Consider the following 16,175-nt stretch of genomic DNA (forward strand, 5'->3'; position numbering starts at 1 on the left):
CAATAATCGGTATTAATCATATGTACGATGGAAAACATAGTGACTGTCTTGAATGGTCATGTGATTATGGAAGGAACTCTTCCAGAAGAAAAGTATGACTTCTATGTGGAACTAAAGGCGATGGTAAAACCTTCAAAATTAAAGTGAGCATCAAGGTTGAAAGAGTGACTATCTGGCATTAAACCGATGGAAGAAACGGTTTTCCCGGGACGAAAAAATGGCAGTGGCCACAGATTTATCAGGTAATGTACAGAGAAAGGAATGACCGTTAGTAACACTAATATTGAACGACGTAGAATAACTAAACACTAGATGGTAAGACGATTAGCTAGACATATGAAGTCGAAATCGAAATAAAAACAAGATATGAACACAGTACATACTAGAGAGTATGGAAAAGGAGATTTCCTACTCAAAGGCGTAATAAATGACTGAGTTAGAAGCAATATAGGAAAGTAGTATCACACTGTGTGTAACATATGATGGACTTTAAGATACTACGAGAACATGATGCGGAGAGAACTCAAAATATAAATGGAAGAAAACGACTCAATAACTGGTGTAGAGAACACCGTCATTAAGAGGTGTAATACGGTCATAAGATATTTAGAGAAGATTACGTTGAAACGTCAACAAAAAGAACAAGAAAAGAAGAGAACTGACTGCGACGAACGTATTTTTCAGGGGAAAAGCACAATTTGACGGAATACTTCTTATTGGGACCTGGGATCATCTGCTCGATTGATAAGAAAGGTGACAAAATGGTCAGCACTAAATACTATGGACCTTTTGAAATATATTATACACTTGATAGAGAGCTGCAAAATAATATAGTTTCGCCAGAAGCGAGAACAAAATTGCTGGTACCCTCGGCATAAGAACGCGTTTGAGCTAGGAGATGATTTGTGGCTAGTGTTTTTCCTAGTCACATCAGAGAAAATATTCACGAAGTCGAACGGACTTCAACTCCTAAAAACCAATGTAATTAACGTGCATTATTCACTGGCCTCATCATCTAGATTCAGGGAAGAACTGATAGGATTAAGCGAGACATGGAGGTTGTAGCGCACTGGACTGCCACTTTCGTATAGGAGACAAAACAGACTTTATGAGCCTTAACAGAGATCGCGCACCTACTTGTACAATAAGGAGACAATCCTTCGATCGTATCACAGAAGTGATGTACCTGGGGGCATTTGCCAGTGAGACTGGACACAGATCAACAAGAGAATCCAAGAACTTCTTTTAGTACAATCGTAATCTTCTTAAATCAGCCAGTCTGCCTGGCTTCCATACGTTGAGTGATGTACAGCTGTGAGGCGGGAACTACATGGAAAGAAGACTTTCATAATGTCCTTGTTTATTACAGGAACGAGACAGAAAAATCGTTAGCTAAGACACAAAGAAATGACTGGCATTAGCTGCTACTAGGCATTGATTTAAGTCAGTGGGGAGATCCTTAGCTTATTCCAGCGTACTTCATGTGGAATTATTTATCGGGCGAACAGCCGGATGTCAGTGTCCAACTGACATTGGGGACACGTGGGGGAACGGGAGAAGTGCCGCCAGCAAGCTTTCTTTCGAGAACCTAGGAAGTAACACTCGGTATCAGGAGCTGCAGTCATAAACTGTGCGGCTGGTCCCGGCGGAGGTTCGAATCCTCCCTCGGGCATGGGTGTGTGTGTGTTTGTCCTTAGGATACTTTAGGTTAAGTAGTGTGTAAGCTTAGGAACTGATGACCTTAGCAGTTAAGTCCCATAAGATTTCACAAACGTTTGAACGTTTTGTTTTTTGAAGGAACACTGCGTCGGTGGGAGATTTGGGGGTAGGGGTGCTGGGCGCTGATGGCCGATAGGGCGGCCAATCAGAAGGAGAGGGGGAGGAGACAAAAACCCGGCCCCAGCTCCCCATCTGTCAGTTAATCAGTACACCTGATGAAGTCAACGTGGTCGTTTGCCGAAATATTGTGCCCGTCAGAGACTGGCGTCTGAAGTTCACCCGTGAGCTATTTCGAACTGAAACTGGTGCCGAAGCCGGATTTGAGAACGTAGGTCTCCCGCTAACGGGACAGATGTGCTGATCACTGCGCCATCCGGACCCAGTGGTCATCGCAACTGCATCAACCACACTAGCACGCCTCTTGTCAGTATCAAATTCTCACCTTATCCACACACTACCGATGTAGTGCCCTTGCCCGGTATCCTCATTACACGTGGGATAACGCTGATTCCCTTAAGAGCTCAAGCGTAGTTTGCATCTGCACTGAAGTGGTCGATTGGTCGTCCTTACCTTAAACATATATGTTGCGTCTGTTCTTTCGAATATCTTTAGTTCCATGTAAGACACAGGCACTGGAGAATAGTGGATCAGGTGGTGTTTAGAACTGGTTGAAATACAGGGGCAGTGGGTATATGTGCAGATATTTTATCGGTAACACAGGACAGTGTACTGAACAACGTGTCATCAGTATTTACGTCTTTTGAAGACTCAGAAGTGTAGCTATTAGGGGCAAGATTTTTTTTATGATTAGTATCCCCAAGTACATGTGGCAAGAGCAAGCCATTAATGCTTACCTGGACGCAAAACAACTATCCTGAACTAACAGGTGTAGCCCAGTTAGTAATGCAGTTACGACTGTGGAGAAAACATCAGGTAGTAAATTACGTAAGGTCTTTGTTGGAAGAAAAATTAAACATATTAAAGTGGTGATGATGATGTTCCATACTCGTGACAGAGGGTAGGAGACGACCAGGGATATCCGCACCGCCCTACTAGGCAAGGTCCTAGTGGAGGTGGTTTGCCATTGCCTTCCTCCGGCCGTAATGGGGATGAATGATGATGATGAAGATGACACAATAACACCCAGTCATCTCGAGCCAGGTGAAAATCACTGACCCGCCAGGAATCGAACCTGGGACCCCGTGTTCGGGAAGCGAGAACGCTACCGCGAGACAACAAGCTGCGGACTATATATAAAAGTATCAGCACTTATACTCGTTACACCCCGCATATAAGTACAGACATGATGGACTTGTCACGAAAAAAGCATCTTATGTGCAAAAACTTGTAAAATGTCACTTATTCGTTTCTCCGTTCAAGATGCAGCTAAATGAAGTGACGGGGAGATGGTCTCATTAAGACGCCCTGCTGCAGATCATCATACCAGATGGATGGCCACAGAGAACGATAAATGAAAAACGATGAACGAGAAGCTTTACCCAAGGGCGGTATGGTATGATCGACAGCATCATTTCTCTTAATGTTTTACTTATCAGAAATATCACCACATATCTCGATGAAGAAAATCAAGCCTAAAATTACTACCGAGCATTTGTTTGCATGATTATGGCGAAGGGAACTTCTACTTGATGCCATTTTGAGATAAAATTTGATTTGAGATTACTTTCTATCGACCGCCCGGCTTTTAGAGTATAATCATCCAAAACAGTAGCCTTACACACAGGTTTCTTGCCGACATAATTATGTCAAATATTTTAGCAACAAGATATTACGCAGCCTGCACATTAGCGTTTCACAGTATGATTTTGGTTTTGAGCTGGCGCTGAACATGTACCATATAGTGAGGCACATACACCAGCAGAAATAAGCATCATCCGGATGTGGACGTCACGATGTCCTGCCGACAGTATTTCTACAGAGTAGCCGGTGCCTGTAATAATACCTCGACTGTAACAAGTACAAATTCGCTGTTATTTAGAGAAACAATACGCTAGCAATAGGATCCGAGCATCGGCGTCCCATAGCGGTCCCGAATCCATCCGGAAGCCATTGAGTAGTTCTTTGTGACACAGAGACAGCAAGCCGAGAGAATATCGACCAGCGCGATTTTCGTTTCCACTGATTTCGTCAGAAGTTGCAGGAAGCCGAAAGGACCAAACCAGCACTTTCAGGAGGGTACATTAAAAATGTAAGCACAGCTCTCCTCTGCTCCTCCTCATGAAATGTAAGATGATCGGCAGAACATTTATCACTCTCTACATAGAGTGCTGTTAATTCTGTCAGTATTTTACTATTAAGGAATAATATGTCAGAATTATTTAATCTGAATTTTAAGCAGAAGCTTAAAGCTACGGAGGAGAAAGGGTAGCGCGCGCGCGCGCGCGAGTGTGTGTGTGTGTGTGTGTGTGTGTGTGTGTGTGTGTGTGTGTGTGTTCCTAAGAGACCAAATTGCTGAAGTCATCGGTCCCTAGACTTACACACTACTTAAACCAACTTAAACTAACTTACGTTAAGAACAAACAGACACACTCATGCCCGAGGGAGGACTCGAACCTCCCACGGGGGAAGCCGCCCGGACCGCGACAAGACGCCCCAATCAACCGGCTACCTCTCGCGGCCCCTTTTATTGCGCCTGGGTATTAAAATTACCTCATTATTCCCGCATACATTGCCCTGGCTTTTCTCTCCTCGGTTTAGTCCATGTTTTGTCAGTTTTTAGTTTTGGAATTTACTGGAGACCAACATATCTTTGGAGTTTCTTCTTGAGCGGAATGTGTTTATGGATATCCTCCAGTGATCTCTCTCCTTTTTACAATTAATCTGCTCTATCTCTCTCTGCTTGTCTTGTTGACAAACGAACGGAAGAGTCGATTGCTTAACCTTATAGGACTCACATGTGCATTGTGGCCATAAAAAAAAATCACATTCCTATGAATGGTTTATGTAATATTTTCTTCATGTGTATTGAGTTCATGGTTTTATTTTCTTAGGAATTCATTAGTCTATTTTTTTTTCATTATGCCTAGAACTCTTTCGTCGAAACATGTCTTTCTCATATTTATAATTTCTTGATCAGACTTTTTCTTTTAATTGCAAGGTATTCTGCAGCGTGTAGGACTTGTTATCGTATTAACGTGCAGTAATGTCGTATTTAGCATTAACTGTATAGATTTTTTTCTTGTTGTTTCGGTTAGCTGACATGCTGTTCCCATTTTTCTGATTCGTGATGGGCAACACCTCACCGCGGTCATAGAAATTCTTCTGGTAGCTGTTTTCCGAACACTTTGTTCCTCTCTCCCACTTTTTAATGCCTATTCATTTTATCGTGTATCGACCACTATTTGTAACATATATTTTACTTGCTTCTAGATTCTCTTCAAAGTACTGGATCCTACATAATCACCTGATCTGCTTCTAAAGTGTCTATCTAGACGATGCCGTGAACACCGGCGTTAGTAAGAGAACAAACCAACTACTACTACTACTAATACGACAAATGCGAAAGTAATTCTGTTATGGTTTCACGACTAAACCGCTGAATCGATTTTGATAAAATTTGGCATGGAGATAGCTTGGCTGCCGAGGAAGAACACAGAATACTTTAGAAAGTGTGCAGTCTGACATATTTTTTGATTTAAAGAATATAATGTGAAACTTGGAACGATAATTACTCTTTGAAAAAGTTATTTGCTCTTTGCGTTCTGAACTTTATCATACTTGTGAAAATGCTTTTACTGTTTCAACACGACTCAGCGTAGTGAATACAATGTTTACATAATATTCTACGGGTTTAATCCATACTTCCCTTTTACTGTTATTCACAGACATTCACTTTTTAGGCGCTGAGCGCCATATTCCCTTAAAATTTCTTTCTTGCGTCGAATGTGCGTGAAAAGCACGTGATCACGTAGTTAGCGTTGCTGTTTCACGACCATGGATTCAAAAATGGTTCAAATGGCTCTAAGCACAATGGGACTTAACATCTGAGGTCATCAGTCCCCTAGACGTAGAACTGATTAAACCTAACTAACCTGAGGACGTCACACACATCCATGCCCAAGGCAGGATTCGAACCTGCGATCGTAGCAGCAGTGCGGGTCTGAACTGAAGCGCTTAGAACCACTCGGTCACAGCAGCCGTCACCACGTATTCCCGGATTCAGTTCCCACCGAGGTCGGGATTTGGTTTTTTGTTTCTCTCGCTTTGGATATGTGCTTTGTCTTCATCATCATTTCGTCTTAATTGACGTGTAAGTCACCGGAGTGCTGTCAAATAAGAAGACTTGTAAGAAACTCTGGAACTTCTGAATCAAGGCCTCCCGGGCAATACAGTGATATACGCATTTAGTTTCATTTTACTGATAAGCAAACTACGCCGTGGGTAAGCTAGAATAGAATGTTTACACAATCTTCAACGTGTTTAGTTGATACCAATCCATACTTCCCTACTAACAATATAAATGCGAAAGTAACTGTTGGTTATGTTTTTGCCACTGAACCACACAACCGATATCAATGAAGTATGGCATGAGAAAGGTTGATCTCTGATGAAGAAGATAGGTTACTTTGTAAATTGTATAATACAAGATGTTTATTGATTTGAAGAATATTAAGTAAATTAAGGAAAAATATTTACCCTTTGAAAAAGGTATTTATTCTTTCACTTTTGAATTTATCATATTGAGAAAATGCTTTTATTGACTGATATGACTCAACGTAATTAATACAATGCTTATTGAATTCTCAACGTGTTTAATCAGTATTTCCATACTAATTCCAGTTTTACTAATTTGCGAAAATAGCTCACTCTATGTCATGAGTCTACCGCTTAACCGATTCCGATGGTATTTGGTATGGAGACAGCTTTGCCGGCCGGAGTGGCCGAGCGGTTCTATACGCTACAGTCTGGAACCGCGCGACCACAACGGTCGCAGGTTCTAATCCTGCCTCGGGCATGGATGTGTGTGATGTCCTTAGTTAGGTTTAAGTAGTTCTAAGTTTTGGGGGACTGATGGCCTCAGAAGTTAAGTCCCATAGTGCTCAGAGCCATTTGAATTTGAACAGCTTGAACCCTGAGGAAGGCCATAGGCTATTTTAGGAAGTTATACCTTTATGAGTATTGTTAACACTTTACATACGACATAGGAGAGTGGCAGACAGTTGACGCTGTTACGATGGTCGGCGACTCTTAGTATCTGTAGATTATTCCCCGACAGTGTATATCCAATGTTATTGTGGGCTTGGTTTCTGATATTAAGTTTCTACACCAGCTGGCATAGCTAGAGAGCTTTGGTGGAGATTAAACAATAAAATCAGACTGTAAGCGGAGAACCACACTGAAAACTATTACTATACGCCTCGCAAACGTAAGCCTGGTTTAGCACATAGATCTAAGACAGCTAAGGTCGCCCAAGTTACTTGAATCCAACAAACGTCAGAGCAATCTCGTGTCCGCCGGAAATTGGATGCAGAACGTCGGGTAGCCTTAAGAGATACAGTCACGAGCGAGCCTCATTTCAGACGCTGAGCTCACGCGCCTCCCACTGCTTGCAACACGCTCTAAGACCCACAACGGCGGCGACATTTAAAGGCAGTACGACACACAGAGAGTCGCATCTTTACGTGTAGAACGTGGGTGGCTTTCGGTGAGGCTGCATTTGATTATGATCTATGAACACACTATGATAATCATTAATTAATCGCCATAGAGTCACCATAAGGTATTAAAATAGAAGGAAGTAGCGGATGGTATCTATCGCTCCGGTGGCATTATCTCAGATCCAGTACAAGGTGAGCCAGAACCCCCAAAAACTCTACTTCAGAGCGAATGTAAAGAATCGAGACTTTTTAAAATATAATTATGAAATATAATGCGTGCTTTCAGATGCGACATGCAGCAAAGTAAGAAACATTCACTATGTGCCTACATCCCGGTACTGTGTACATTTTTATACGTATTTATCTATATACGCAGACATCTCATAGAATTACTAGCTTGCTTACACACAACCGCTCATCGTAACAAAACTACTAGTACGCAAGCGACGTAGCGGGTAACAGCTACTTAAATAATATAACAGCAAATGGAAATACTCTGTGATGATTACACGGCCCATGGTGATTTGGTTTCATATTTCATCAATAACTTGTACTATCAATCAGAATTGATATGCAACGATTCGTTTATATTCACTTCACATTACACACTCGTATCTTTAAGTATTTTTCCTTTTACTTATCGTTTTCGAAAATTTTATATAGAACAGAAATATATACGGAGTAGAGGGAAAATACTACAAATTCATAACATTACGCGATAGCTAGAAAAATTCAATAGAAAAAATGACTGATTTCCTTTTTCACTCTTCTCTAGTATGAACATATTCTCCGTCTGTGATGATCTCATGGTCGACGGAATGTTAAACCATAATTTTTGCTGCGTTTTTACCACAAAAAAATATCCTTATCTGAAATGAGTTGTTTATTACATGAAGAACCAGAAGAAGGTACAGGTAGTGCGAAACAGGTTGTTTGCATATGCTTCCTTTCGCCCTTATTGGCAAAATAGTTGTTTCACCTTGATCGAGAAGGAAACAGATCTTTAGCTTTTTTAAATAGGGAAAGCAATAGCATTGGTAAAATACATGATGAACACTAGAATGAAGGAAGGATTTGTATTAACTTGTTATGACGAGAGGCAGTAAATAGCCTCTAGAAATGAAGTCTGAGAGCACAGGCGTTACTAAAATGTTATCGCCAACACAGACGGGTCACTTGTTCTAAAGGGCAAGGTTACGATCTGGCTCCTAACACAAAACATGCAGACACACACACGTACAGTGGGTGCTACCACTGCCAGCACAGGCTACTGTGACCCCCTCCGCTCCTTCCGAAGGCTCCTTCCCTTTGTCCTCTTTCCGCACATCCAACCAAAGCTTACGTTATCGCCTGCTCCTCCCAATAATATCCTCTATGTGGGAAGCTGAGATTAGCTTGCGCGTAAATAGTTGGTAGCTCAATTTAATGCGAAGGATCGGAAATAAAGAGGCACTGTCAAAGGCAACATAGAGAGAAACTAGCGAGCCATACATTTCCGCCAACATTAAGTTAACAAAAATTTCGCTTGGTGCATAGTATCATTGAGGAGTGAGTGTCTGTAAAAGAGAAATGTGCAGGTGCCCTCTGCGAACAGTCAAAAGGGCACAGAAATTGTGTTTCTCTCTGTCTGTGTGGACGAGCATAAATGTAAAGGGATAGGATACAGAAGATGAAATGTTACGCCACCATTACCTTGCGAATTACGACTGTTCACAAAAAATTGAGATGGACTGCCCTTAGCTTGTATCTTTTCATGGTTTTCACAAGGTTGGCGAATGCTGATTTTCAAATCATGCTTCGTAGATGCGTTTCACGACAAACATGACAAAGCACGGACGATTCATAAATGTACAGTGAAAGAGCTCCACGTGTTTCTCTCTTTTAGGAGAGTGGCATATCATGTAAAATTTATTAAGCCACTTTTGCGAAGGAGTGCACGAAAATGAGTGTTGCGGAAGAGGAGAGAAGTATAAGCTAAATATAAGATTTCCCACGCCATTCTCTTTTATTTCGAGGCAGTGTGTGGTGAGCTCTTCTCTGTTGCTGGATTGACTGCCTAGTGCTGGAGCTTCACTGTCCAGATGGCTTTATTTACGTTATTCTGGTACTTGACGTAGAGCCACTTAACGCGTCACTCCGCTTCCCTCCTGTTGACTACCATTACTGCCGCCTTCCCGGCGCGCATGTACGAAACTGTACATTAAGTAGCCAATCGTTTCTAACATAAATCTGTTAGCAACGATCCATAAAAGGTTACATTAAAAAAGTAATGAATGAATAGAGATTTAATATTGGTCGGATATTGAAAACCTGTTATTATCAAAAATGTAAAGTATTAAATTTATGCTGTGATAAGCGAAGAACGTTCGGATTAATATACGTTCAGTTTCTGAAATCATCCATCTCCCTTATTCCTCTGCTTCTGATAGACGTCGTGTTATTCATTTCAATTATTAACACTGTAAATTAAAAACGTTTCTGTATATATAACTCTTTCTCGAAAGTTAAATTCAGCTCGAAACAGATCTTCATTATAGTATACACTCAATGTTTGTTAAATCTGACAGGTTTAGTGCAATATATCGGGTGATCAAAAAGTCAGTATAAATTTGAAAACTTAATAAACCACGGAATAATGTAGACAGAGAGGTAAAAATTGACACACGTGCTTAGAATGACATGGGGTTTTATTAGAACAAAAAAAGGTATTGCTAGACGCGTGAGAGATCTCTTGCGCGCGTCGTTTGGTGATGATCGTGTGCTCAGCCGCTACTTTCGTCATGCTTGGCCTCCCAGGTCCCCAGACCGCAGTCCGTGCAATTATTGGCTTTGGGGTTACCTGAAGTCGCAAGTGTATCGTGATCGACCGACATCTCTAGGGATACTGAAAGACATCTGACGCCAATGCCTCACCATTACTCCGGACATGTTTTACAGTGCTGTTCACAACATTATTCCTCGACTACAGTTCTTGTTGAGGAATGATGGTGGACATATTGAGAATTTCCTGCAAAGAACATCATCTTTGCTTTGTCTTACTTTGTTATGCTAATTATTGCTATTCTGATCAGATGAAGCGCCATCTATCGGACATTGTTTGAACGTTTGTATTTGTTTGGTTCTAATAAAAACCCATGTCATGCTAAGCATGTGTGTCAATTTGTACCTCTATATCTACATTATTCCGTGATTTATTTTGTTTTCAAATTTATACTGACTTTTTGATCACCCGATATACTGACGTGAAAGAAGCAAGATAGAAACAAAACTTGAAACAGAATGGAAGTGCACTACGGCAAGGTGATTATGAGTGGTTGAGGGAGTGAGGGTTTCGTCATTAAGGTCTCAGCTAAAACTGCAATCGAAAAACTAAGCAAAGTTTTGTTTATCTGAATTATATTATGTGGCGTGATCGGAAGCCTGACCTTGAAGACAAGCATCACGTTTATTACTCTTAAACTGATCTTTATTTTAAGAACATTACTACAACAACGAAACTAAACCGAAAAAAGTGACAGATAACGCAAGATGATTCATTAACTTTGAATGTTACCTTGTGGCTACTTGACCATTCCGAAACATTATCGACGGGTAAATCTCAGATAACTTAAACTGCGTTTTGAAATCACATATGCTACAAAATAATCATTTCTAAATTATTTAGTTGTGTTTTGTATGAACGGAGAACGCCCATTCAGTACCGGCACATGTAATACTCCTATTCAAGTCCGTGACGGGATATTACACACCGGTATGCACTTTTCACGATGGTGTAGTAGCTTGGAATAAGGGGCATTGTATGCTTACCGAACGTAGTTTCAACTGAATCGAAGTACTGGCGAAGGCACTGGGCTAGTATTGAGCAGACCATACTTATTTAGTTGATCATCCTTACTTATCCCCGATTTGTTCTAGATTCAAGTATACAGCACTTGCGTCTGTTTTCGATGTCGCTGGAAATTTCTCATCCTTTCTATTGTTTACTTAACTTGATCTGATTAGGGCTAATCAGGCCCTCCCTTATATCCGACCAGGGTTTCACACATACACTGTATACTACATCGTAGTTCGGTGTGATGTAGTACACAAATACACATAAACAACAGCACAAAATATAAAAAATACACAAAAACGGCACTCAAGCTCCACTGTGTCACTATGCTCAGTTTTTCGGTATTCAACAAAACGAAGCACGTGAGCGTCTACATATTGTAACTGGTAATTTGCAGGTTGAGTACTATATGTACTTACTGGATCTTTCATTTATTGTAGTAAAGGAAACATCGAGATAGAAAATCTGGAAACCGGCCATATTAATAAATGTGTCAAAATGTTCCGGCAGTGACTGTGTTAACATCATACATTATGTTTCTCAATTATTTCGGCTGTTGATCCTCACTAACACATAAAAAAGCTTAGAAACTTATGATGCATTTCAGTTGGCGACAAATCGTGTAAACATAGAATTTTATCTGAATAAAATTAATTTATTTATTACGACGCGCCTAAAAGCAACTATACTACCAACGTTTCGATAGTCCTTGCAGAGGTTTTCTTCAGGGCCGGTTAGCAAGTTTTTATTGGCGATGAATTTACGTCATTCACTCAAGCTTGAGAACAGAGCAACGTGGCGCAATGGTAAACCCTCACAAGACTGGCATCCTGCTTGTTTTCTGTCTCTAATGACTTCGTCATCGTCAAGACATTAAACCCACATCTGCCTTTCCCTTTCGTCTCTATATCCACTCAGACACACATGCACACACACACATACACACACACACACACAACGTGACTTATAAAACAACAAACTGGTAGCCAAGATCGCAGGAATTCTTTTTATTCCATGATAACCGGTTTCGGCGAAACTAAAGCCGCCATCATCAGATCTTAGGACATATACGGGTTACAACATCAAGGCAAACTATGGTTACAACATCGAGGCAAACTATGATGATATCACTATTGTTTTCCTTGACGTAACATGTATGTGTGCTAAGATCCGGTGATGGCGGCTTTAGTTTCGCCGAAACCGGTAATCATGGAATAAAAAGAATTCCTGCGATCTTGGCTACCAGTTTATTGTTTTACAACCATATAGATCGCTCTCACATAAGCACAATGTGCTCCCTATAACGTGACTTAGTTAAATTAATGAGTCGGCAAAATTATTCTGCCGACTAAACTGACACATGACTTACATTACTCTACGGTATGTAGGACACAACATAACAAAACCAAATTTTTATAACAGTTTATCAACTTCTGGCTCACGAAGGTTTTCTTTACTTTCGTGTTATTGACACCTTAGAAACAAGCAGCCGCCACATATTGCATTATGCGGTTACCTCAGACTGTACGTTATTCGTGAAATGAACTCTGTCGATTTTGGCATACACATTTCATAGTCAAATGTACTTGAGAAATCACACGCATCTATAGGGAGGTTATAACTAAAATTTGGGTACTTGAGAGGGTCCCCACGAAAAACGAGTAACTGTAGGACAACGTAACTTCATAGAATCATTTGTAGGCACATGGGGAAGAGAAGTGAGCAATAAACCATTCGAAGAAACAGATTTTAATATTCACATCGGAGGGTAACATTTGTTAATAGCGCACAATGTATGCCTTCGAAGTTGCAGTCGTTGCTCGATGTGACGACTATCTGCATCCAAGACAGCCTGGAATAGTACTAGAGATATCATTTCACAATATTACCGTTCGCAACACTTTTCGAACGTCGAACCGTGGAATGTTCAGCTGACGCTACGCAGCTTGTACACTACGTGAAGATCGCACGTTGCGTCCAGCATTCTCAGCCATGGCAACAATATCTTCCTCAACAATTTTTGGGGGCAACTGACCGTCAGCCTCTCCCAGAAGCAATTCCCAAATCGCCAGGTATTTCGACCTTCCGAATCATATTGTCCAACCCCAGGGCGGGAAGAGAATCTCTCCGTGCTGGTTTAATGCATCGATACTCGCGAAGAGCGGCACCACTACAACTTCGGCGAAGATGATGGATACGAAATTCGTTGAAACGTTTCGGGAAGACGACACCATCACTCGGCTGATAACCCGAGAAGAATTCATTAGTGGAATACGACGAGAAAGACTGAAATCGCATATATTGCAACTGTTGTTTGGAAAAGGAAACAGCTTTCAAAGGTCACCCTGTCAAGTCACACGCTGGGTGCCTGCAAATGCAATGCACACTGACGCTTGTGTTTCACAGCCTTACATCGTCTAGAGAGCCTGTATAGGGAGAGTGTGGCCAACCGGACGATACGGCGGCCATTTTTCTGCCAAACTGCGGCCGGGACTTTTGTATGTCCAGTAGTGGAGTAGTGGAGTACACACTCACCGAATCAAAAGCACAAGACAATATGGCGAAATCATTCGTTAAATGCCTTTGTTTATAAGAATAATGTGTTATAATAATTTTCACACAGCCAATTTACAGGTCTTTTTTCAAATTTAACTATGTGTATTGCAAGTTGTTTTATATGTAGTAAAAAGGAAAAACGACTTACTTCGCATAGATAAGAGTACTTGGTTGGTTCCCACAAGGCTCCTGTTTGATTTATGTCAGCCCTGTTGACTGCGCCTGCCCACTGCTTACGTCTTTCTTCATTGCGTGGAAATGCTAACATGCGAAATGCACCTTCGCCTCTATTGGAACTACCAAATGCAGCACAACCTGGCATCGTTTAGGAACGTCTGCAGAACGAATTACAGATGTCAAAAACAATACTGTACAATTAATAACGTGTTTACTTGAAACATGTAGGCCTACCGACTTCATCACAAAACGCTTCATTATTTCAACTCGTATTTAAGATCGCAAACGCTAATTACGTTCTAAAAACGATATACAACTAAATCGAACATGCCTGCACAACGCATAACAAGTCTCTCAATAATTCAAATACCTTTTAATCGTTTCCAAAAGTCCTCTGAACTTCAACTCATAAGCACGGCGAACATAGGAAGCGCGAGAGACGTTTGACGCCATTTTTGTGCCAAAGCTAATCAACCAATCACGGGCAACTTCACCTATGGCCACTCTCTCCCTATACAGGCTCTCTAACATCGTCATACCAGTAGCGGCGCCTGGCGGCAAATCAGGACACTAACACTGCTAACAACGCAAATTCTAGTGCACCGTCTGAACATAATACCAATACAGTTGAGTATCGACATAGTACATAGTTTCGCGTTTACACTGGCTGCTGTAACGAAAGTTTAATTAGAACCAACCTGTACACTGGAGTACAGCACAAGTAAAACCAAGACAGATCGTGCGGCATACGAATGAAAAGTCTACGTGCATCATAGGCCATTTTAGTGCACGTACATGGGTCATAAAATATTGTATTGTATTTTAACCGGGGATGTAGAGACGACGGAGAGGCTCCGTCCCCTCCGCAGCCGCAGTGGTCCACAACCCCACGACGACTACCGCAGTCCACTTCACCCCTCCCCGCCACACACCGAACCCAGGGTTATGTCGTAAAATATAGTGATGGTTTCCGAAGCGATACCGAAACTGGTTCTGTTCTTTTCGATCAGAGAGGAATAAAAGAAAAAAGTGTGTTAAATTATAAGGACTGGGGGTCAAAAGACACTGTCAGAGACATTTCTAAGGGAAGAAAAAAAATCGCAGATATCATGTTTTCCCCATGCCACGTAGTGAGGTGTGCCCCTGTACGAGACGACGCCTTCGTCCAGTAGCCTTCCTCGGAGAGCCTCGCTAAGCCTGCTACCATTCGCTTGAGCCCCACCAACGCTGGACACGGCCTTGATGAGGCGACCGCTGCGTGGTAGCGTAACAGCAGCACCGGAAAAGCGGCCGCTTACTCACTTGTCAACAAGTGGCGCGGAGCTGCGAGACGCTGCGTGGTCGGCTCGGCTCGGCGGCTCGTGCTGGACTGCGGGCCGCTGCCAGCAGCTCCCAACTCAGGGGGGTCAACCGACTGGGGCAGCACCCGGCGTTCACATAGGCGCAGAAGCAGATCAGCCGGGGCACCGTGAACACGACGCGAACCGCTGCGTGCGTCGCTTGGCGCCTCGATTGTCCTTCGCTTCGAAGGGGTTGAAATGAAAGAAGTAAGCGAGTTCTGCCGGTCACCGTCCTCCCTTCCACTAGATTAGGATCCCACCTAATAGTCTATTGCCCTCTGGGCCGTGATGGCGTCTGGTTCTTCTTCTCTTACTGCACAGATTTCGACTGCCAAAAAGGTTCAAATAGCTCTGAGCACTATGGGACTTAACATCTATGGTCATCAGTCCCCTAGAACTTAGAACTGCTTAAACCTAACTAACCTAAGGACATCACACAACACCCAGTCATCACGAGGAGAGAAAATGTCTTACCCCGCCGGGAATCGAACCCGGGAACCCGGGCGCGGGAAGCGACAACGCTACCGCACGACCTTTCGACTGCCAATTCGGATAAATTGATTACTGACGAGAAAAGGAGGAGACTGCAAACTACCAACAGGTTGTTAGCCCGCCCGGTTGGCCGTGCGGTCTAACGCACGGCGTTCCGGGCGGGAAGGAGCGACGGACTCCGGCACGAATCCGCCCGGCGGATTTGTGTCGAGGTCTGGTGAGCCGGCCAGTCTGGGGATGGTTTTTTGGCGGTTTTCCGTCTGCCTTGGCAAATGCGGGCTGGTTCCCCTTATTCTGCCTTAGCTACACTATGTCGGCGATTGCTGCGCAAACAAGTTATCCACGTACGCGTAAGCCTCCATTATTCTACCACGCAAACATAGGGGTTACACTCGTGTGGTGTGAGACGCTCCTTGGGGGGTCCACCAGGGAGCCGAACCA

General features: G+C 42.5%; 1 protein-coding gene across 2 annotated transcripts in view; it reads right to left on the reverse strand.

Annotated features, from left to right (window-relative positions):
• The window catches only part of LOC124596619 (lysosomal-associated transmembrane protein 4B-like), a 78,458-nt gene extending 63,136 nt beyond the window's left edge, over positions 1-15,322 (reverse strand). For both annotated transcript variants that reach the window (XM_047135855.1, XM_047135847.1), the window contains exon 1: positions 15,205-15,322. The gene's annotated coding sequence lies outside the window, so the exon portion shown is untranslated. The remainder of the gene's footprint in view (positions 1-15,204) is intronic.
• Between the last annotated feature and the right edge of the window lie 853 nt (positions 15,323-16,175).

The sequence above is a fragment of the Schistocerca americana genome, chromosome 1 (assembly GCF_021461395.2).
Source record: "Schistocerca americana isolate TAMUIC-IGC-003095 chromosome 1, iqSchAmer2.1, whole genome shotgun sequence".
Classification (NCBI taxonomy): domain Eukaryota; kingdom Metazoa; phylum Arthropoda; class Insecta; order Orthoptera; family Acrididae; genus Schistocerca; species Schistocerca americana.